The sequence below is a fragment of the Wyeomyia smithii genome, chromosome 3, assembly GCF_029784165.1.
Source record: "Wyeomyia smithii strain HCP4-BCI-WySm-NY-G18 chromosome 3, ASM2978416v1, whole genome shotgun sequence".
In the NCBI taxonomy this organism is placed as follows: Eukaryota; Metazoa; Arthropoda; class Insecta; order Diptera; family Culicidae; genus Wyeomyia; species Wyeomyia smithii.
Genome location: NC_073696.1, coordinates 239,688,523 through 239,696,021, shown reverse-complemented (window position 1 = coordinate 239,696,021; position 7,499 = coordinate 239,688,523). Strand labels below are relative to the sequence as shown.

The 7,499-nt window shown below is 40.8% G+C and overlaps 1 long non-coding RNA gene across 1 annotated transcript; it reads right to left on the bottom strand.

Annotated features, from left to right (window-relative positions):
* Positions 1-447: 447 nt before the first annotated feature.
* On the bottom strand, positions 448-6,497 carry LOC129731201 (uncharacterized). Its single transcript, XR_008728983.1, has 3 exons — positions 6,256-6,497; positions 5,502-5,708; positions 448-657 (listed from the first exon to the last, which is right to left on the bottom strand). It is a non-coding gene; the product is annotated as an uncharacterized LOC129731201 (long non-coding RNA).
* Between the last annotated feature and the right edge of the window lie 1,002 nt (positions 6,498-7,499).

Here is a 7,499-nt window from a genome sequence, read left to right as displayed (position 1 = left end):
CGGCAAAGCATTTCCCAGTTGACCCGCGAAAATAAGGATAAGCGTGCCGACCCTGAGGCATTGTTCAGGGAGTCTCACCAACGCTCACGGTTGAGTCTACTGGCAACTTACACTTTGGCGCCCAACAATAATTGACTTACCATCGTTTTTAAGGGTTCAGCTCGTAGAATTGCTTGAAAAACAGCCGATAAGTACGTACGTCTCTGGGAAAACATCCGTGCGCTCACAATCTAATTTTCGCTAATAAGTGGCAGAATTGTTGAAATTTACACTGCGAGTGGAACTTGATTTTGTTCAAAAAAAGGGGTTCTGACGTCCAAAAGTTTGTAAAGGTATACGATCGCTTAAAAGAACAGCAAACTAGATATAAATATCATCTTGGTTTTTGAATTTTTTAGTAGGATTTGATTCCGGTGGGGAAAAAATAACGCAAAAAAAAAACCTATCTTTATTTTCCTTAATTAACATTCAGTGGCTTGAGTGTGTTTGTTACAAATTTTGCAATGGAACAGCAACACCTTCTCACGAAATATTACACGATGAATGTGGCCCATTTAACCAACGATGAACTGGATCATGAACTACAGATCCGCGGTGCGGAAATGATGAACGAATCGCGCAGCAAGCAGGAACGAAAGTTGCGTGGATTTTTAAAATCTGAAAAAGAAAAACCGAATATGAGTTTAAGAAAATGTTGGACATCCTTGAGAGGAGAATTAAAATGTTGCGAAGAAAAGTTAGAAATGATAAAAACTCAATTGGAAAACAGAAGCCGTAAAGAATTACCTAACCAAATTTTGAAAACGAGATTAATTCACATTTTCTTTCGTATGGAGCGTTTACAAGCTCATGCTAAAGAAGAAAGAGACTTAAATCATCTCGCTTTGATAGCGGGAGAATGTATGAAAATGCTAAATGTATACTTTTCAATCACCTCTCCATTACAGGAAGTGAGACAAGCTGAAACTGCAATTGCAAATGAAAGTTTGCGTGCACTGAGAGAAGAAATTAATTCAGAAGAAGAGATTGAATCTGATTCAGGCGGAGAAGGAGAGGAAAGTTTAACCGATCAACCAGTGATGAATGAACGACAGCAGGGAAATTCGAGTAGGAAAAATGATGGGATAGTGTCTAGAGTAGTAGAACAACAAGATAACATTGAGCAGGAAGAAGGAGCAGTAGGGGGTGAAAACGTTGAGTGTGATAGAAATAGGGTAGCTCAGTTGACTTCGGAAAACGATTATTTAAAGATGATGGTAGAACGATTGCTTAGTCGGATTGAAGCGTTAGAAACGCGAAAAGAGAAGAGTGAAAATCGTTCAGAGAGAGACAAAGGAAAAGGCGCGAACAGCACGCATGTAGAGGAAAAACCTGAACATGTAAGTGACAATCAGTCGGAAAATTTTGTAGATTGGATAAAAAGAAGGTGTAGTTCTATGGAAAGTATGGGTAACAAATCAGTTGAAACGGGTTTAGGAAATCAGGGGAAAACCGATAAGGGACGAGTAGGTGAAACACGAACAAATACCAGCCGATTTCCGATTTACAAATGGTCCGTGAAATATGATGGTTTAGACAACGGTAGGAGGCTTAACGAATTTTTGAAAGAGGTAGAATTCAATGCCAGGTCTGAAGGGTTTTCGAACGAGGAGCTTTTCTTATCCGCACACCACCTGTTTACGCGAAAAGCGAGAAGTTGGTATATGGAAATTAATGGGAATAACGAGTTGATATCATGGGAAAACTTAGTATGCGAATTAAAAAATGAATTTTTACCGGTGGACATTGACTATCAGTACGAGAGTCTAGCGAATGCAAGAAAGCAGGGTCCAAGAGAAAAATTCCAAGATTTTTATCTTGATATGGTGAGAATTTTCAGGAGCATGTCTCAGCCTTGGGACGAAACTCGCAAGTTTAATGCGTTGTTCAGGAACACAAGGGACGATTGCAAAACGGCAATGCTCGCAGCTAACATTACGTCTATTCCTAAAATGAGAGAATTCGGTAAACGGTTTGATGCGATTAATTGGCAACTTTATCGAAGAAGAGATTATAATAGGGACATGCAGAGAGCTCACGTAGAAGAAATTAATGAACAACAGATACGACCTTATAATAATAACGGCAGAAATTTTGGGGAGCGGCGAAATAGCAATCAGGGGTACAATTTCACTCATAAGAAAAATTTTGAAAATAATTACAAATTCTCTAGCAAGCAGAGTAATACAATTCAAAATTCAAAACAGCAAATTCCTTACATGCAGCAAAATCAGAAACAAGAATATAATGTGAAACCGAGAACAAATGCAGGAGATGGTAGGGCAGGTCCCAGTGGAACAAATGCACTACAGAGGATAGTGAATGCGTACATACCAATTAAACCGGGAACATGTTTTAACTGTCATGAGGAGAAACACTCCTGGCAAGAATGTCGTCAGAAAAGACACATGTTTTGCGAGAAATGTGGATTTCCCGGTTTCGAAACCACAAATTGCCCCTATTGTGAATCAAAAAACCTGAAACAGACTGCTTACTGAGGCACAGCAGTCAGAACAACAGCTCTGAAAGACCTCAATCAGTTGTGCAAGAGGAACCATCAACTATTCTTCGACAGTTAGGATACTCGAGAGTAACTGAGCAAATTCCTAAACGAGACGAGATCGCTTCGTTGCTCGTCACGCTTAGTGGTGACGCCAGGCCATTCACGAGAATCGAACTAATGGGGATAGAGTTGATCGGTTTGTTGGACAGTGGAGCTGCACGCACGGTTTTGGGCATCGGAGCGAAAAAAATAATTAATGCCTTAAATTTAAAATTAGAGCCAGCTTCAGTTAATCTTAAGACTGCCGCCGGAGAAAATTTAGAAGTGGTGGGTTGTACGGAAATCCCAATTACGTTCAACGGCATCACTAAAATTCTGCCAGTTTTGATCGCTCCAAAGCTTAACCGAAGGTGTGTGTTAGGGTATGATTTCTGGCAAAAATTTGGTATTCGCCCCACAATTAATGACCTAGCAATGGATGTTTTAGATGAGGAAATTCACGAGAGTTCAGAAGAGATAGCGGAAACGCTAACAGAAGCTCAGGGCAAAGAATTAGAGGAAGTAAAAAAGTTGTTTCTGATGGCAGAACCGGGAAAACTATCAATGACACACTTGATGGAGCACGTGATAGAAATCAAAGAGGAAGACAAGGAGGCGGATCCCGTGAGAAAGAATCCTTACCCGTGGAGTCCTGAGATTCAACGCAAAATACACACAGCAGTGGATAATATGCTACGGGATGGCGTAATAGAGCCATCAGACTCAGACTGGTCTCTTCCGGTAGTACCAGTCACCAAAAGAGATTCTCCAGAAGTGAGACTGTGCTTAGATGCCAGAAAACTGAATGAGAGAACGAAACGAGATGCCTACCCGTTACCACATCAAAACCGAATACTGAGTCACTTAGGGCCAGTTCGTTACTTATCGACTATTGACCTTTCACAGGCATTTTTGCAGATACCTCTGAATGTTAATTCGAGGAAATACACTGCCTTTTCTATACCAGGTAGAGGGTTGTTCCATTTTACTAGGCTTCCATTCGGACTAGTGAACAGTCCCGCTACACTGAGTAAATTAATGGACCGTGTGTTAGATCATGGTGCGCTGGAGCCAGGGATATTTGTCTACTTAGACGATATCGTAGTGGCTAGCCAGACGTACGAAGAACATATAAAAAAACTAAAAGAACTAGCAAAGCGTTTATGTGAAGCAAACTTATGCATCAACATTAAAAAATCTAAATTTTGCTGCCAAGAACTGCCGTATCTTGGGTATATTTTGTCTCGAGAAGGGTTAAGACCTAACCCAGATCGCGTGCAAGCGATCATGGGATACCAGGTTCCAAAATCGGTGAGACAACTACGGCGATTCCTCGGTATGGTGAACTATTACCGACGGTTTATCGCCAATTTTAGCGAAATCACATACCCTCTCACTGACTTATTGAAAGGTAAGCCAAAGAGGGTGGAATGGAATGCGGCAGCCGATGATGCATTTAGAGCCATTAAGGAAAGGCTCATATCAGCCCCGGTTATGGCCAATCCAAATTTTTTGCTTCCTTTCACGGTACAGACCGATGCTAGCGATAACGCGATTGCGGGAGTTCTCACACAGATACACAACGGTGAAGAAAAGGTAATTGCCTATCACTCGGAAAAACTTAAAGGTGCGGAACTGAATTACCATGCAGCGGAGAAGGAAGGGCTAGCCGCCCTACGCTCTATTGAAAAGTTTAGGGGGTATATAGAAGGCACTAAGTTCAACCTAGTGACAGATTCTGCAGCTTTAACATTCATAATGCGAGCCAAATGGAGGTCGTCCTCTAGACTCAGTCGTTGGAGCATAACACTGCAACAGTACGATCTAGAGATCAGACATCGAAAGGGCAAAGAAAATGTTGTACCTGATGCCCTATCTCGGTCTCTAGAAAGCCTCGATGAAGAGCCAGAGGATGGCTGGTACAAAAAACTGTTTGCTGCGGTCGAGGACCATCCCGAAAAATATGTCGATTTTAAAATTGTTAATAACAAATTGTTCAAATTCGTCGCCTCAAAAGCGGACACAATGGATTACCATTTTGAATGGAAACAGTGTGTCCCCGCTTCGCTGAGAGTCGGAATACTCAAAAACGAGCATAATGGGAACCTTCATATTGGATACGAAAAGTGTGTGGAAAAAATAAAAAGGATGTACTATTGGCCACGAATGGCCGCAGACATCAAGAAATATATTTCCCAATGTGAGTCCTGTAAGGAAAACAAACATCCCACAGTCTCAACAGCACCGCCGATGGGTGGACAGCGTATAACTACCAAACCTTTCCAGATAATTTGCATGGATTACATTCAATCTCTTCCGCGCAGCAAGCATGGCAACGCGCACTTGTTAGTTGTCATGGACATTTTCTCTAAGTACTGCCTGCTTGCTCCCGTGAAGAAGATTTCTGCAGGAAATCTATGCAAAATCTTGGAAGAACAATGGTTTCGCAAACTGTCCACACCGCAAATCATCATCAGCGACAATGCAACAACTTTCATGTCGCGAGAGTTTCAGAATCTTTTGAAAAAATATGAAATACAGCACTGGGCCAATGCTAGGCACAGGAGCCAAGCAAACCCAGCTGAACGCCTTAACCGCACAATAAATGCCATGATCAGAAGCTATGTTAAGTTAGATCAGAAGCTTTGGGATACAAAAATTTCAGAAATGGAACATATTCTAAATAATACGATCCATTCTTCAACAAAATTTAGTCCGCACTGTGTGGTGTATGGACACGAAATTATTACCAAAGGCTCGCAGCATAGATTGGAAAGAGATGAGGAAATTAGCGAAGACGATAGGATGAAAAGACTGAGGGGAATTAACCACAAAATTTTCGATTTGGTAGAAAACCATTTACAAAAATCCCACGAGGACACAAAAAGGCGCTATGACCTTCGGCATAAGCGATACTCACCGACATTCGATGTGGGACAACGAGTTTATAAGCGATCCTTTCGCCAGTCTTCCTCAGGTGATAACTTTAACGCCAAACTCGGACCCCAGTATGCGCCCTGCATCATCATCGGGAAGAAAGGCAGTAGCTCATATGAAGTTTCAGATTTGAAGGGTAAATTCTTAGGCGTTTTCTCAGCCGCCGACTTGAAGGCATAACCTAAAATAACTAAATGAAATGGAATAAATATCATAATATCATTAACAGATACAGCCGATTTAATACGAAAGTGGAAGGAAATGAGCAGGCTTATCAGTTGCAGCATCTAAAATTGCCCCTTTCCAACCATTTTGAAGGTTACCATCAAGGCACCTAAAAATTATGCAAAATAGAATAGAAGTAAAAGAGATAGAAGAATAGAAAGAGTTTGTTAGAATAATATGAATGTTGAATGTTATATTTTAATCCATGGTACCATAAAATTAATGTGTTGAAAAGAATGCAACGAGAATACACATAAGTTCCTCTGCTGCACAAAATGCATTTTCCTGACTTGCATGCAAGATTATAAACAATTTGAATCTGAAATGCTGGCAGGGAGAGAGCGCATTGCGCAGATTGAGAGCGTAACCGAAGAGAGGATGGAAAAAAAGAACGAACGAGCAAGATCAAGGTCACAACCAATTGTACACAGTAAAAGGAATCACAAATTCAACAATCCATACAACAGAATATGGGAAAGAAAACGAAATAGAGAAACAATAGCCATACTTACCTGGTAATCACATATCAGGATCTCGTACCACCGAATGATGGGCTACTATATTGGAAGGAATGAATGAGAACTAAGCGAATTTTTGAAACATCACCATTGATCCCTTGGCCAAACATCTTGAACAAAGAATAAACAGGATAGATAAAAAAATTCACTGTGCGCACACTCAAGTTACTTCCAATATAGAAACACATCGGAACTCCATGTGCTTCAGCTACAGATATTTTTCAACTTATGGCAGGCGATTGACAGTTCGTTCGATCTTTCGTTATTTTCTCACGCATACCGATAACAATCGATGATTAGCGATAAGAATGTAGTAGATCACCACTCCGACAAGCCATGTGAAATATTTCACGTAGGTTGGGTCGAAATTAAACTTGTACATATTTAATTACTCCGGAGTAACAATTAGTAGATTAAGTATAAATTATATTTTAAAAAAGTTTCAATTTATTAATAATATTTGTTGTTTCTTTATTGATTTTGCATGTTGTAAATTTTTTTTTTTTGTTTTTAAATTTAAATGTTTGTTTTAAGCGATCGTCAAAATCTGATAGGTGTTGAGGTTCCACGTCTTAAGACGGACGGATTTAATTGCTGGAGACCGGAGTTAATATAGTGACAATGATGGTCAGTACGGACGGCAGTCCCGAAACTGAGAGGAGTTGGCAAAGCCAACGATGAGAACTTATGACCCCAATACTCAAAATCACCACTCAGCATACCTGCATTTCCTTTCTGGTGGTTCGTTTATGTTGGGTATGTCGCAAATGAAAAGTTTCACAAACAACTGTAAATGGAGGCAACTCTGTCCGCGTGTCTATTATGTTGTAAACAGCAGGTTCAGTAGGTTGTCTAATTGGTGTTGTGGTCATGTAATTCGTCATGGAAAAAAAAGTTTGTTGCATAAACTTTTTTTTACCCGAGCTGGGGGAGAGTGTAAGCGTTGGTAGCCTCCGCTTAGAAGGTTATTGAGATTTTTTGTATACATATATATTCGTTTTATTTTGTTTGTTTTAATTGGGAAGTGTTTGTTTATGTGGATGTTACCCTCCCGACGCCCATGCCACCCAACGATTGACGTATGAACGCAGCCACCCACCCATGAGGTTAGTGCATTCCGCCACCAGGAGATGGGCGAAATGGTGCCGCAACGGAGAGAGGACTAAGTAGGATCTGGCGGGAGAGAGCTGCTTATTTACTTGGCGAGGGCAATGACCGTTGGCGTAGGGCAATAACCT